This window comes from Schistocerca americana, chromosome 4 (assembly GCF_021461395.2).
Source record: "Schistocerca americana isolate TAMUIC-IGC-003095 chromosome 4, iqSchAmer2.1, whole genome shotgun sequence".
In the NCBI taxonomy this organism is placed as follows: domain Eukaryota; kingdom Metazoa; phylum Arthropoda; class Insecta; order Orthoptera; family Acrididae; genus Schistocerca; species Schistocerca americana.
In genome coordinates, this window is record NC_060122.1 from 388,015,950 (window position 1) to 388,031,197 (window position 15,248).

At 42.8% G+C, this 15,248-nt stretch overlaps 1 protein-coding gene and 1 non-coding gene across 2 annotated transcripts in view; one reads left to right on the forward strand and one right to left on the reverse strand.

Annotated features, from left to right (window-relative positions):
- Nucleotides 1–15,248, reverse strand: part of LOC124612318 (proton-coupled amino acid transporter-like protein pathetic) — a 112,167-nt gene that overhangs the window by 55,466 nt on the left and 41,453 nt on the right. The gene's annotated exons all lie outside the window — the stretch shown is intronic.
- On the forward strand, nt 6,839–6,922 carry Trnap-ugg. Its single transcript has one exon. It is a non-coding gene; the product is annotated as a tRNA-Pro (tRNA).

A 15,248-nucleotide genomic window follows, 5' to 3' on the forward strand; every position in this document is an offset into this window, starting at 1 on the left:
AATGTCAAGCCCAGAGACATGTTGAAGCTTTTCGGAAGAAGCAAGGAAGTAGCAAACTTCGAGCATCGGTCACATCCTTCACTAACTCAAACAAAGGACTATACTCTTCACCCACCCAGCCCTGTCACCTAATTAACAGGCAGAAAAAAGACCAGTTCAGCTAGTGTCTAAATACGTTTCCAATTTGCTGGTTGTATTCTTATTATTTAAGCACTCGCAGAACTGTATTTTTTTCTTCGATGAGTGTTTCTCTGCCTTAATAACTTCTTAATAAATAATTTTCATTTCGTATATTTTACAGATTTTCTTTAAGACACAACTCGTCTAGAAGAAGCGATCGGTTGATAGCATACACTCCGAGGCATCATAGAATAGTAAATTTGGCAATAAAGGGAAGTACGGGAAGTAAAAAAATGGTAAATACAGAGTACTCTTGGCTACAGTAACCAGGTTCGCGTGGATGTAGGTTGCAGTATTTATGGAGAGATGGACAGACTAGCGGGAACAGATGCATCAAACCATTCTTCGGAATGAAGATCACAACAACATCACCGCTAGTCAGCAATGGTACAGGACCATAAATGTTTCCTTACATTTCTGATAGTTTGTTTTCCTTTTTCTTGGGTAACTGGAGTCTGTTTGAAGCAGCCAAGCATTTGGTTCAAAATGCTAAGTGCCATAACAGTGTTGAGTAGCTTTTTACGTCTTTTTTCATTGAATCCATTTTTTGGGCTTATCAGAGCTCCTAATTTTCAATATGATGGAGTTTTATTGACCGAAAGTCTTGAGAGCCCTTATTAATCGTACGGTGCAGTTGTCGACTGCAGTGGACAGTTGTTAATGTTGCTTCTGTGGAGTTTTTGGTCAGTCCAGATGCAGAAAACGCACGCGGGGCACAGGCACCATTAAGGAGTGGACTGGGCTTATTTGCAGCCTCAGAACTGATTAAAAACGCCAAAGTTGCGAAATCAACAGCTGCCCACTGCAGTGGAAAATTGGAACATGTGGTTAAGGTGCTATTTCGATGAAGTTCACCATTATGTTCAATGTCAACCGTATTGCCACAGCGATCAGTTTCTGAACTCTGAGCCACAGTTATTCACATTCTCGGTCCCGCCCCGCTAACTGGCGTCACCGTAAACTGCTCTTCGCAGAGCGTGGGCGTGGGTATGAAGACAACTAACTAGGATCTGAAGGTGATCATTGAAGAAGAGACTGTCTGAAATCAAGACTGGGCATAAATTTGATACGCAGTGGACTAGTGATTCTGGTATACTCGTATCTGTGGGCTCGCGTACAGTGAGCCACGTAATATGAAAGGGAACGAGTTCGCACAGTGTTCCCGGCGAAGTCGAGTCCTGTGCGCCGGAGCGACTGCTCGGAGCCAAGTCGGCGACCTTTGCTTCTGGGAACTGGGTGCGGAGTTTCTGAATGGGACGTGGCTGAGTCACCCTCTTACGCAAAGCCGCGTCATACCGGCTGGCACTAGCCCCCTAGCGTGCACGCTCAAGGCGAGGTAAACACGTATCCTCACACTCGCCTGATAGGCAACCCGCTAACGCTGCCGGCTCTCATCTGGCTGCGAGAGTGCAGACCCAGTGATACAAGTGCCGTGCAAGGCGGAAGCCGGCTGTGTGACGCGTTCTGCGCAGATAGAGTGAGAGAGAGAGAGAGAGAGAGAGACGGAGAGTACTCAGCGGACTCCGCACTGCGCTCGCTTGTCGCTTTTCCATACCAAGCGTTCCAGCCGTTGCCTAATCTCGTTAACTGACTACGATAGGGTGGGCGCACATTGAGGAACTGTTTCTACTAATGACTCTTCCTAGAACAATTAAATGCACAAAAAGCTATCGCTGTCGCTTCTACATCTACATCTACACACAAACTCCTCAAAGCACCATACGGAGCGCGGTGGAGGACACACCTTTACCACTGCTAGTCCTTTTCTTTGCTGTTTCACCCGCAAATGAAGCGAGGGAAAACCGATTGTCTTCGCATCCCTTACACTAAAAGTACATTGGTGGCAAGAGAACCGTTCTGCTCTCACCCGCCAAAGCCGGTTCTCTAAATTTTCTCAATACTGTTTCGCGAAAAAAATCGCTCCAGGACTTCCCACTTGAGTTTACGAAGCATCTCCGTAATACCTGCGTGTGGATCGAACATACCACTAACAAATCTAGCAACACGTCTGTGGATTGCTTCAAAGTGTCTGATTTAATCCGACTCGTTACAGATCCCAAATACTCGAGCAGTACCCAAGAATGGGTCGCACTAGTGTTCTAAACGCGATCTGCTTTTATAGGTGAGCTACACTTCCCTAAAAGTCTCCCAATAAATCAAAGCCGATCATTTGCCTTCTCTACTACCGATCTTCCGTGCCCATTCCATGTTATATCGTTTTGCAACGTTACGACTAGGTACTTAATCGACCAAATTGTGTCTAGCATTGCACCAGTAATGCTTTATTAGAACATTACGGTTTTTTTCCCTACTTATTTTCATTACCTTGCGTTTTTCTATGCTTAAAGCAAGGTGACATTCATCACATCAAACAGAAATTTTGCCTACGTCATCCTGCACATTCCTACAGCCACTCGTCGACGACTTTCCTGTACACCACTGCGTCGTCAGCGAACAGTTGTAGACTGCTGCCCGCTCTATCCGTCAGGTCATTTATGTACTTAAAGTACAAGAACAGTGCTATCACACTTCCTGGGGCAATCCTGACGTTATCCTTGTCTATGATGAACGCTGGTCGTCGAGGACAATGTTTTGCGTTCCAGTCGCTCACATATCTGGGAATCTACTCAGTCTGCTCGTACTGCGGTTGAAGTCCGCAGTGGAGCACTGTGGTTAACGCCTGTTGCCCCTCATCCACGGTTTGTAGAATTTCGTACGAGAAAAGGACAAGCCTAGTTTCGCTTAATGAACTCCATTATGCCTAAGTACTCTCACATTACCTAAACTAACATAAAAATCACTGCTAAATGTTCTACTCTGACCACGAAGGACACACTGTTGTCAGATGCAGCGTAATGCCGCCGTTGGCTGAAGCGTCACGTGGTACACTGCTCCATGTAACTAGCTGCTGTTGCTCATCGCCCTAACACTCACCTTCCCACTTGCAAGTGACTTACAGTGGAGAAGTGCAGTTCGATCTCTGACGACAGCCATCCGCAAACTCTGCCCGAAGACAGATGACTTTGAAATCGATTTCATCTCTTTCCCAGTGATTTAGCTGACAAGTCATGTGGAATAGCAATTTTATTTAGTTGTTTACATAACGATGGGCGCAGCCACAACTAGCGAACTAGGATACTGATTTGGTATTTATTATATTTACATGTGTAAAAATGTCATGCAGTTTACGGTTTCAATGGTATTAGGAGGGCAAAAAACTCTGTCCATTAAAATATGTAAATAATGTAAATAGTAATACTTACATGTGTAAAAATGTCACCGCAGTTTATGGTTTGGATGGTATTAGGGGTACAAAAAACTCGTCCATGAAAATATGTAAATAAAGAAATAACACACTTTGCTGTTCTTAGTTGTTCATCACTGAATACATTTGTTGAATGTTAAGGTTTTGAATGATATGCGTGGACGAGAGAGAAATACAACTATCATGCCAACTAGCGAGCACCATGTTGGACCATGGCAAGGATGATTGAGGTAAGCTACTCGCTGATTCGATCTGGGGTAGCTAACTTACATTAGATATTTCAGTACAAATTTCTGTGTGTATTATGTTTTGATCGTGCCGATTAATGTTTGGAAGATCACAAATGGGTATTTCAACAACTTCTTTAAGAATATGTCGATTATAAATAGGCCCCTACTTTTTTCAATTGCAACTTCTTCTAGGTAAAAGCCAAAAATGACCAATGGAGAGCAAGTAAAGGCGAAACACTATCCCACATCCGTGTCAATTTTTGTTGGTAACAGCAACATGCGTTTGGCTTCGAGGATCAGTCTTATAACTGAGCACAAAACTGGGATGAGTACAAATCTACACCATTCGGGCAGCATATAGCTGTCTGACAGGACACAAGCTTCCACTGGTTAACAGATTCTTACGTGCTAGCTAATCCATTATAACTGATGCAGGGTGAAATGAAACAGTTGTAACACACCGTACGTGTTGTTGAGTGAAGTGGGGTCCGAATTCAGTTCTTGCCACATTGGGCAGTGTTTACGCGATTTAGTTAGATAACTTGAAGCTAATGCATTCCTTCAGCAACACCGATGCTCAGTTTCGTATTGAGTTTATTGCACTGTTGAAAGTAACTAAATGTTTACTGTATAAAACTACAATATTTAAAGCTCAAAATTTAGACTATGTTTAGAATGCGCCATCAGAAATCCTTAATTTGCTTTGCAAATCCATGTGATTGAATTGTCTGAGTATAGTAGAATAGACGTTAGCAGGCGAATGGTGTTACGTCACCCAAGAGGTACTGCGTACACACGATTGCTACATTGTTTAAATGGCACACTTTGCCTGAAGCCCTGAACAGACCGTCGGCCGGCGCAATCCCACCCACGCAGCGGCTGGAATCCAGGTCGGAGAGTTTGCGTTTGCAGTTACCCGCGGGTAACTGCTATGTGCAGCGGGTAACTGCTACGTTTACAGAAGCTGCGACTGTTTGTTTACTGGCAGCCGCGTAAACAGACAGGGAGGTTCTTGACCATGAGCCAACATGTGTTTGCGCGGCTCCGCCTCTAGAAGAGCTATGGCGTCATAGCTTTATTTTCTCTAGAGCTTTCACGTGACCGCGGACAGCCTTCGTTTGGGTTGCAGGCACGCCGTGAGTTCAGCTGCACCGTAAGGCAAACGAGAGGTTGGACAGCGCACGAGATTCGTCATGTCGGTGGTGTTTCTCAGTCTGTCTTTCATGGGCTCTTCGTCCTGTCGAAGTACTTAACTCTATCTCCTTCATTTATCACTATCCGCTTCTGCTGGCCACCATATTTCTCAGTCTAATCTTCCTCCAGATCATAGTGTCGTAGTGAACTAGTCTCGTATTCGGAAGGACTTAGCTTCATATTTCGGACAATTTATGTCTGTTATCAATAATTTTCCTAAATCAGTTTAAACGATTTCCGAAATAACTTCATGAACGATAGTAGTTCTCGTTCTTCTTCTGCTCACATGAACTTTGCTCCATCTCTAACTAATAGCACGTTATTTTCGCCAAAAAATTTCCACTTCAAAACGAACAGAAAAAACTGTTACGAGGTTTTGTTGGGTAGCATATCTCAGGGTGTATTCAGAGAACTGCAAAGAGCTGTTATACCATCTTATAGATTCGAGATGCAGCGCTGCAGTACGTCTTTCTAGCGTTTTTTTCTCGTAAGTAGCAGACTACATTCCTTTTTGGAAAATATGCTGGATTTTCCCCTCAGTACGCTGACGAGGATATTTTTGCCTTCAAAATAGTATAGCTCAGTGCCTCACAATAACCTTCAAAGAATTGTTATACCATCTTATAGATTCGAGATGCAGCATTGCAGTACATCTTTCTAACGTTTTTTTCTCGTAAGTAGCAGACTACGATCCTTTTTGGAAAATATGCTGGATTTTCCCCTCAGTTCGCTGACGAGGATATTTTTGCCTTCAAAATAGTATAGCTCAGCGCCTCACAATAAGTGCAGACCACAAAAGAAACACCCTCGCTTTGCTTCCTAGTAGGACCTTCCATTTTTCCTGCCACTTGAGGCTTCTATCACGTCTCGTAGTGTTTGTTATGTGAAAAATACCAAATAGCACAATGGTAAGGAGTCCACGTACAATGTTAAGTCACTTCTGTGGCGGAACGAAGCAAACGGCATACAACCTCTAAGAGGACTATGGAGAAGAAGGCGCTGCTGTAATGAAATCAACCTTCGGGTAGGGATTTTAGAGAATAAGTCTCTGGAATCGTAAATCTTTTTTAACATTCCATTTGTTTGTCGCATATTTGCTCGTAATTTTAAGGATAAATTGGCATTATGACTACCGGAAAATAAAATTTGTGATAACTTTAATGGTGGAAAATACGAAACGAATTGGTTGCATCCGGTTGCTCTTGATAACAGCCTTTCAGTCATGTTCCAGGAAATAACACGCTATCTGTCCGTGTTGTGGGTGTGGTCTACGGCATTGGCAATACAGGCTCTATTCCGCTCGATAACAAGGTGCTCTGTACACGAGAAATCTCTCCATACGACAGCTGGTTTAAGATTTCAGAATCCGCAACAAAGCTAAAGAAACCATTAATAGGAACAAGTACTCTGTTTCTTCTTTGAAAGACTACTGTGAATCACCTGCCTGCTTTAGTAGCCCGTTTTTTCACTCTCTTTCTTGCCATGGCATAAACACAGACCCATAAAAATAATGTAATATAGGTTAATGGATTACTAGCTGCTGTCTTTACATGGCGATGTTAGCTTGTTGTCCCTGGATAACAGCAAGATTTGAAGAAGAATAAGCAACAAGATAGTACTACTTAATAATGAAGTAGAGACTAACTCGTCAGAGAATATCGGAAACATGAGGAAAGACCATAAGTGTGTGATTACACATTATTTTGGACACTGTAGGTTCATGGTGGGCACTAGACACGTTAGTGAAGCCGAGTGTCGCAGTTAGAAGACGAAAAGAACGATTTGACATCACAACTACGTTGTGGTCGTCAGAGCATGATTCTTGCGCAGAAGGACACAGCTGCAAAAGAGGTAAAGGCATTCACGTTATTGAACGAACCATTGTAGAATTCGTCAAAAATAGCTATGAAAACTCCATAAATGTCCTCACTATGGATGGCTGCACATGAATGTGAAGGCCGGAACGCCGGCCCGAGTGGCCGAGCGGTTCTAGGCGCTACGGTCTGGAACCGCGCGACTGTTCCGGTCGCAGGTTCGAATCCTGCCTCGGGCATGGATGTGTGTGATGGTTAGTTAGGTTTAAGTAGTTCTAAGTTCTAGGCAACTGATGACCTCAGTTGTTAAGTCCCATTGTGCTCAGAGCCTTTTTTTGTTTTGTTTCGGAACGAGATTCGGTTATCGTAACCAAATCGCAAATAGGACTAAGCAAACAGTCGATGTTTTTGTCAAACTCGATATGCTTTTTGGGATATTTACGTAAAATTGTGAGACGTCATGGTAATAATTTTGTGTCCAAGAGTACATTTAAAGTTCATAACTGCACTCTTCGTACAAGTGAATCAGGCATCAGTTACGGAAGCCATCAGTAACGAGTTTAAGAGGCTCAGTTATAAGCTCAAGCATTATTTTTGGGAACTATGAAAAGACGCTCTGCGTTCATTTCGAAGGATTCTGATAACGTAGATAATCTAGGAAAATGAAGAAATCCTGTTATAGTGAAGCAGAGAAAATGGAATAATAGAAACTGGAAGCTTCTAAAAGTGACGAAGTGCACTGGTATAAAAAAAAATAATGTGTGAAATGCGAAAAGCTGATTCGTTTATCAGGAACAGATGAGAAAGCAGCCTGAGGTATACGATTATGATTGTGCTGATCCATTGAGGACAACGTAATATGTTAAGCAAGGGAGCAGTATAATAAAGTGAATAACAGGGTGGAACAGCCCTAACGTAGCATAAAGATTGCATCTGCACTTGGAAAAGGTTTTCCTTGCGTACTATTCCACTATACTCTCTTTTAAAAGCCGAAATACATGAAAGGGAGGCAGTAGTTGAGAAACGATTAAGACAGCGCTCCCATATCGTCCAATGTGTACATAAAGAAAGCAATAACTGGAAGTAAGGAGAAATCTGGAAAAGAAATAGCAGCTGAGGTAGAAGAAATAAAACTTCAAAGTAGGTCTGTCAGAGAGGGCAAGGAGAAAGCAGTTTTACTAAATGAAGTCAGAGAGAGAGAGAGATACGCAAATATCAGGTGGTTATAGTTAAAGTGCAGCTACCAACAGAGTTACACTGTGGGCTGTAATTATCTTATGGCAGCGAAACTTGGTATACATTCTAATGCATCAATGCGAAACCGATTTACGCTGTAAAAAAAATAAGTTCCAGTTTTGGCCACCAGTTGCAAATCTGACGCTGTACAGAATATCGTCGATATCCCTTGCTTTCATGTTGAACCACTTGTATAAACGGCGGTTAATAATAACATCAACGTTATGCCTTTCTCACTTGTTTGACCTTTCCAGCCCACGTGCCTTTCCTAATCCATTATATATGGAAACATTTCTATACGCCTTTCTTGCATTCACAGCCCCAGGTTTGCACCTGGTGGCAAAAATTTGAACTAATTTTTTTGCAGTGTAAATCGGTTCCGCATTAACGCATTAGAATATGTATCAAGGTTTGCTGCCATACGATAAACACAACCCACACCGCTCTTTAATTATAACGACCCGGTGTGTACAGACTTGCGCAAGGTAGAGAGATGCAGCGAAACAGTTGTTCGAGTGGAGACCGCAACAACAACAACAACAACAACAACACATTCAGCTATTGACATTCGGAGCGAGGGGAAGAGCAGAGAGCAGGGGCGACTGGGGGGCCCCGCGTTGTTTCTGCAGCGCGGCCTTTGGACAGGCGGCAGCGGCTGTGAGGCAACGCCTGCCGGACGCTGTATTTTAAGCAGGAGTCGCGACGAGGCCTGTGGAACTGTTCCAGCCGGCGCGCCGGCGTGCCACGCACAGCTCGCCTCGCCTGTGCGAACTCTCCCGTTGGCATTCTGTCCCTACGTCGCGGCCGGTTCTTAAACATCGAGCCCAAGAAAGATGACATTTAGCATTTCTTACTCAGTGATGTTTAGCGTGCCTCCGACAACGAATTGATTTCAGACGAAACATTAGATTTGTAAGTAGGCTGTTTAGGTTTTTATGTTGGTAACGTCATGTAGCGCTCTATATGAAAATCACTGACTGTGCTGTGTGAAGGCTGTGGTTGGTTTGCATTGTTGGAGTAATATTCGCCATTGTAGTGTTGGGCAGTTGGCTGTTAACAGCGCGTAGCGTTGCGCAGTTGGAGGTGAGCCGCCAGCAGTGGTGGATGTGGGGGGAGAGATGGCGGAGTTTTGAGAGCGGATGATCTGGACTTGTGTCCATCAGAGACAGTAAATTTGTAAGACTGGATGCCATGAACTGATATATATATTATGACTTTTGAACACTATTAAGGTAAATACATTGTTTGTTCTTTATCAAAATCTTTCATTTGATAAATATGCCTATCAGTAGTTAGTGCCTTCAGTAGTTTGAATCTTTTATTTGGCTGGCAATAGTGGCGCTCGCTGTATTGCAGTAGTTCGAGTAACGAAGATTTTTGTGAGGTAAGTGATTTGTGAAAGGTATAGGTTAATGTTAGTCAGGGCCATTATTTGTAGGGATTCTTGTAAGTCAGATTGCGTTGTGCTAAAAAATATTGTGTGTCAGTTTAGTGTTGATCAGAATAGGTAAAGAGCGAAATGCCTGAGTACGTTCAGTTCTGCTCAGCTGTTTGAAAATCAAATAATGTAAGAGGTTTATCAGCACAGTCATTCAGTAAGTTTTCTAAGGGGACGTTTCAGATTATGTAGGCAGTATTTGGGAAAGAGGGACTGCTTGCGTGTTTGTTAAAGGAACCACCGCGGAATTATCAGGATCTAATGAATGAAAAATAAGGAAAAATTAAAAATGGATCATATCATGATGGATCTCGTTGAGGTCCGTGGCGGTTGTTCAAATAAAGGTTGTTCAGAAATGAGAAGATTTTATGTTGGGCTTGACCGTTATCTTTATGAGTTTCAATTGACAGTGCAACATTCTGTAAGTAATCACATTTGTTATACTTTCCGCTAGGCGTTTCGGAAGATTACACGAGAGTGAGTCAATATATACCGGCTGATCAAAAAGTCAGTTCAAAATTGAAAAATTAATAAAGCACAGAATAATATAGACAGAGAGGTAAAAATTGACACACATGCTTGGAGTGACATGGGGTTTTATTAGAACCAAAAAAATACAAATGTCAAAACATGTCCGACAGATGGCGCTTCAGCTGATCAGAATAGCAATAACTAGCATAAGACAAAGCAAAGATGATGTTCTTTACAGGAGATGCTCAACGTGTCCACCATCATTCCTCAACAATAGCTGTAGTAGAGGAATAATGTTGTGAACAGCACTGTAAAGCATGTCCGGAGTTATGGTGAGGCATTGGCGTCGGATGTTATCTTTCACCATCCCTAGAGATGACGGTCGATCACGATACACTTGCGACTTCAGGTAACCCCACAGCCAATAATCGCACGGACTGAGGTCTGGGGACCTGCTAGGCCAAGCATGACGAAAGTGGCGGCTGAGCACACGATCATCATCAAACGACGCGCGTAAGAGATCTTTTACGCGTCTAGCAATATGGGAGTGGAGTGCCATCCTGCATTTTGGTTCTAATAAAACCCCATGTCATTCCAAGCATGTGTGTCAATTTTTACCTCTCTATCTACATTATTCCGTGGTTTATTAGGTTTTCAAATTTATACTGACTTTTTGATCACCCGGTACGTTGCAAACGGGAATAGAGATACCAGAGCCGCCTGTACTAGTCTCAAATTTATTTTCCTTTTCTGCATACTCCTCTCGAAAAACTAAACACTTAGCCAATCGCTCGACAAAACGTTAAAAGCCTGCAGCATAGAATTCTTGTCGCGGTGTTCGCATCTAACGAGTGACATTTCAGGATATAACAAGTTTATTTGGTTCCTTAAATTGGTGCAACCCACAACAACGATGTGTCCCGCGGATAGCGAAATACCCCCAGACGGGGAAACAGTTTGCAGTCACCGCATACCACGGATGGCAACTACGTTTCCTATTCGTGATTTTTTTTCTTCTTTACGGAATTCTTCTATCCAGTTGAACAAAAATTTCCATTAAATACAGTTATAACCATGCGTGGGACGAATTTCGCCGTGGCCGTGCTCTGCCGACAGTTCCTCGGCTCACTGGAATCGCGTAATTCTAGTCGTGTACATTCTCATAGCACACCCGCCATCTTGGTCTGACTGCAGATCATTAATCATTGGCCACGGAATTTTGTGTATCGGTGCTACCACCTCAAACACGCGTACAGGCGTGAATTTTAAAACGATATGCCGTATTCTGGCGTTGGCTTTTGCGACCCTCCATCATCAGATGGATTTATGTCAGTAAATAAACACGAAATTATCGTGTGTGCGACTTTTGGGTAGCCCGGGGCTGCTCTTCCAGTCATATTTAAATCACGTACACATTCTTTTTAAAGAAAGAAGGAAGATTAGGATTTAACGTCCCGTCGGCATGGGTATTATTAGGAACAGAACAAAACTTCGAACTGTTTCTTGGACGGGGAAGGAATTCAGCTGTTCCCTTTCAAAGGAACCACCCCGGTATTTGCCTGGAGCGACTTGGCGAAATCACGGAGAATCTAAATCTGGATGGCCGGACGCAGATTTGAAGCGTAGTGCTCCCGAATTCGATTCCAGTGCGTTAACCACTGCGCCACCTTTTTTTTGTTTTTTGTTTTTGGTTCCGTTTATGAAAAGTGTACGCAGAGTAAATAATGCACGGGTGAAAAAGCAGTATTTGTCTGCTAAAAGACAGCGCTGTAGATTACCAAGAAGCCATACACACACTGTATCTTACCCTGTTAATTGACATAAATCCACCCGATGATGGGGCTATAATCCTCTGAAGTGCTTGAAGGAAAGTATAGAAAATGTGACTGGTTACAGTAATTTTCAGTTTGAAATGATTGCTGAGACAGACCGTAACCTGCCGGAGATACCATTAAAAAGCTTTTATTTCATCGCCACTATCAGTTTCGGGTAACTATTCCCATCTCCAGACGAATACAACGGTTCTATCACACCGTCAATGTCTTAAGTAACATGTTGTCTACTCCTGCACTGCGTGTGCTTAAATATTCTCATAGCGTGCAGGAGAAGATGATATGTTGCTAAAGACAGTGAAGATGCGGCAAAGCAATTACAGCTATCTGAAGATGAGACTGATGATACAAAATCTGTAACAGTGATGAAATAAAAGGATTCGTAGCTGGCTGCAGTCACTCTCAACAGACTTTAGTTGAAACTGGATGGTGGGATGGGGTTTTGAAAGCCGCAGCCTCCCGAATAGTGTACTATGTTGCTCGGTCTTTTCCGTTGAAGGAAAACTTAGGTCATCAGTGGGAAAAGAACTCAGGTTCTGACAGTGAGAAACGCGTACCGCAACCCGACAGACCACAATGCACAGTAATAGAATAGACTGCCGGAGTCAGATGTGTAAATAACTATCCGTCAAGACAAGGAAGCGCAAACAAGTCAGTAGCAGGAATCTGGAGGAAATAGGTCTTATCTAAGTGCAAGAACTTGCAAACGTGCCGTTCCTGTCACTTCGGCGTTTCTAAAGGTCAGAAACGTACATTAAGCTGAGCCATAAAGGCCTATCGACGTCGACTTACTGCGTGCATTGGGACGCTTTTATTTCACCACAGCTTACGACGGGCGAAATAAAGAACGATATTATTCATTGCCCTGGCACTTTTGCGATGTGCGCTTGCTGGCGGGAGAGAGAGAGAGGGGTGGGGGTCACTGGAGAAAGCTAACACGATATTCAGCATGTAAGCACACAGTCGATTAAGTGGCAGAAAATAACGTAAGGAGCTGTTACTGAATATGACGCTGCTCACCCCGCTCCTCGTGCCAGGTACACTTTACATCTCGAGCAAGCCATCGAAATAGTGTACTTATGTACGGATACACGTTCACATACACTAATCTTCCATATTTTTTGTCTGTGACATATCGGCTCAGAATTAAATTAAAAGTAGTTCCCAACTCCGGAATCTGACGAAAGATTTCGAGAGGTTTCACATCATAGTAAGGCAAATACTTGAAGCGGAAATCTCCAGCCAAAGGTTCCGAATTGGGATTCTTTTTGTCCAGTTACCAGCCCCCTTGCTATTTTGCTGAAACGGCTTTACAACAGACCATTATTAAAATTAAAATAAAAAATACAGCGCTCTTACGAATGCACCACTGCGTGTGTTCAAGTAACTTCTAATGTGTGTTACTTCGAGTTCAGTATTCTGAACAACAACGAACGTCCTTCTTTAGTTCTCTGAAGAGCTATACCGCACTTGCGAATCGAGTGGATCATACGATCACCAACTGAGTGACTAACGTTATAATAAAATTTAAATAGCTTTGTGATGGACCTTTCAACGAGTCGATTGGTAGAAGCCAGCCGCCAGCCAATCGCAGTTCTTTCTCGAGTGGCATGAGCTAGCCGTGTTGCCTGGTTGTAGGTACACACACAGCCTTGTCTAACACGGATGGCCGTACTCCGACAACACCACTCCTGGCCGCTGCAGTCTGTCAGTCGCTGAGTTATTTTAATACAAGTATACTGTAAGCTGCCATTGCAAAAGTTTTGGACCGGCTCAGGCGTCGGCGCTTTCCGTTATCAACATACAGACACGTATTCGTGACTGAAATCTCTGTCCTGCGAGCTCGCCTGATGATTGTTGCGGTTTCCCTAAGTCACGTCAAACGAGCGTCAAAATGATTCCATCACAAATGCCATGGCGGATTTAATCTCCCGCGCCCCCATCCCTTCACCTTTCCTTTTGCCAATAAATCACCTCTCCGTATTTAACGACCTGATGAGACACACATTTCAAGCTTTCGTTTCACTTCCTTCTGTCTTCAGGGGTCCATTTTTCACGTAGATGCCTCAGGAATTTTCTTATTGGAAACATTGCTTCTCAGCCTGTCGCCCTTCCAGCAAAATTGTTTGTTTGTTTCTCGCTTTCTTTATGTTCATTCTGCTTCTTTTATGTCCGGCTCCTACGAAATGTATTCTAAACCTGACTGAAACAAAAAAGAAATAAAAATATGTAAATTTGTGTAGTCCTTGAGTGTAACGTTTAGACGACTTTATCTCAAGTCTTGGCATCCAGTAGTACTTTACAGGCGCATCAGGTACATACAGCGCTCTTACGAATGCACCTCTGCGTGTGTTCAAGTAGGTTGTTGCAGAAAGTAACTATTCCTGTAATACGCTGGTAATACCAAGCTCCAGAAATATTTCTATACTTTTATTTTTGGGAGCTCTGCACTTGTGTTTCAAAATAAAATATTTATCCTATATTCTTGAAAAAACTTTGTAAATCTGTAGTGTATTACGCGCTCCTCGAATTCTCATAGTCACTAGACGCTACATTTACCTGAACATTTCCCCAGAAGATTAACCAGCCTTGCGACATAGATCACTGGCTGTAGATGAGGCATTATTTAACTAGTCCCTGCCCATAGAAACTGCATATCAGTTTATGTGACTCCAGGATGCATACCTGAATTTCAAATCATAACTGCAGATCACAGTTGAAGTACCAAAATTAAGATGTGAAAATGTCTTTTGTTGTCTGAATCGACTTTATCGTTCTTTCTTTCACTCAGTGTTGTTCGGAAGTAGTGGGATTATCAGTGTGTTCGGTTCCCGACAGTTCAGCAAAGAAAAAAAAAACGCTTCAGTAAAAGCAGATTGCTATTATTCAGTTTCTGAATGTTGAAGATATAGGGAACCGCCCACATTTTGCTAAGAAACGAAGCAACAAAGTTTAGCGCTTTCTTAAAAAATCACGTAGAATGTCACTTTTCTTGTGTAATGTAACGTTCAAGAAAGAGAATGAGCTCGACTGCTACTCGCTGAATCCGCCTCAGCTTCAAGCACATATCTTCTCTCTCCCACGTCTCAGATATTGGGAACCTGTAGGCGACGCCGCTCCCATTTGTTCCTTACGAGTGGAGAAAACATTTAACGAAACTACTCAACGCCCCTGATAATACCTAAGTGGTGTTCCAACTACACTTGACGTGTTATACCTGCTCGTTTTGCGTCGTCCATCTATTCAACACAAACATTTTAAATTTTTTTTGATGGACTTGTAGATACGACGCATGAATAAGTGGTATTTGTGCCAAGTTTGTAACCTTCAATTATTTCAAGGATAATTACTGGCAAGTCGAAATGCTTTACGATAGATAAGCAATTTAAACATGCCTCACGCCACTTGTAGTGAAATAGTTCTGATAAGACGAAGATAATGTAACGACACCAGTAAGTGGCGTTTCTGTCCAGTATGGATGTATTGGAAAAAAACTACGCTTAAAACGTCAGTTGACTACCAATCTCACGCCAAATAAATGAATTTCATTTTTGGTTAATTAGCCAGACTTGTATGGAAACTGAATAA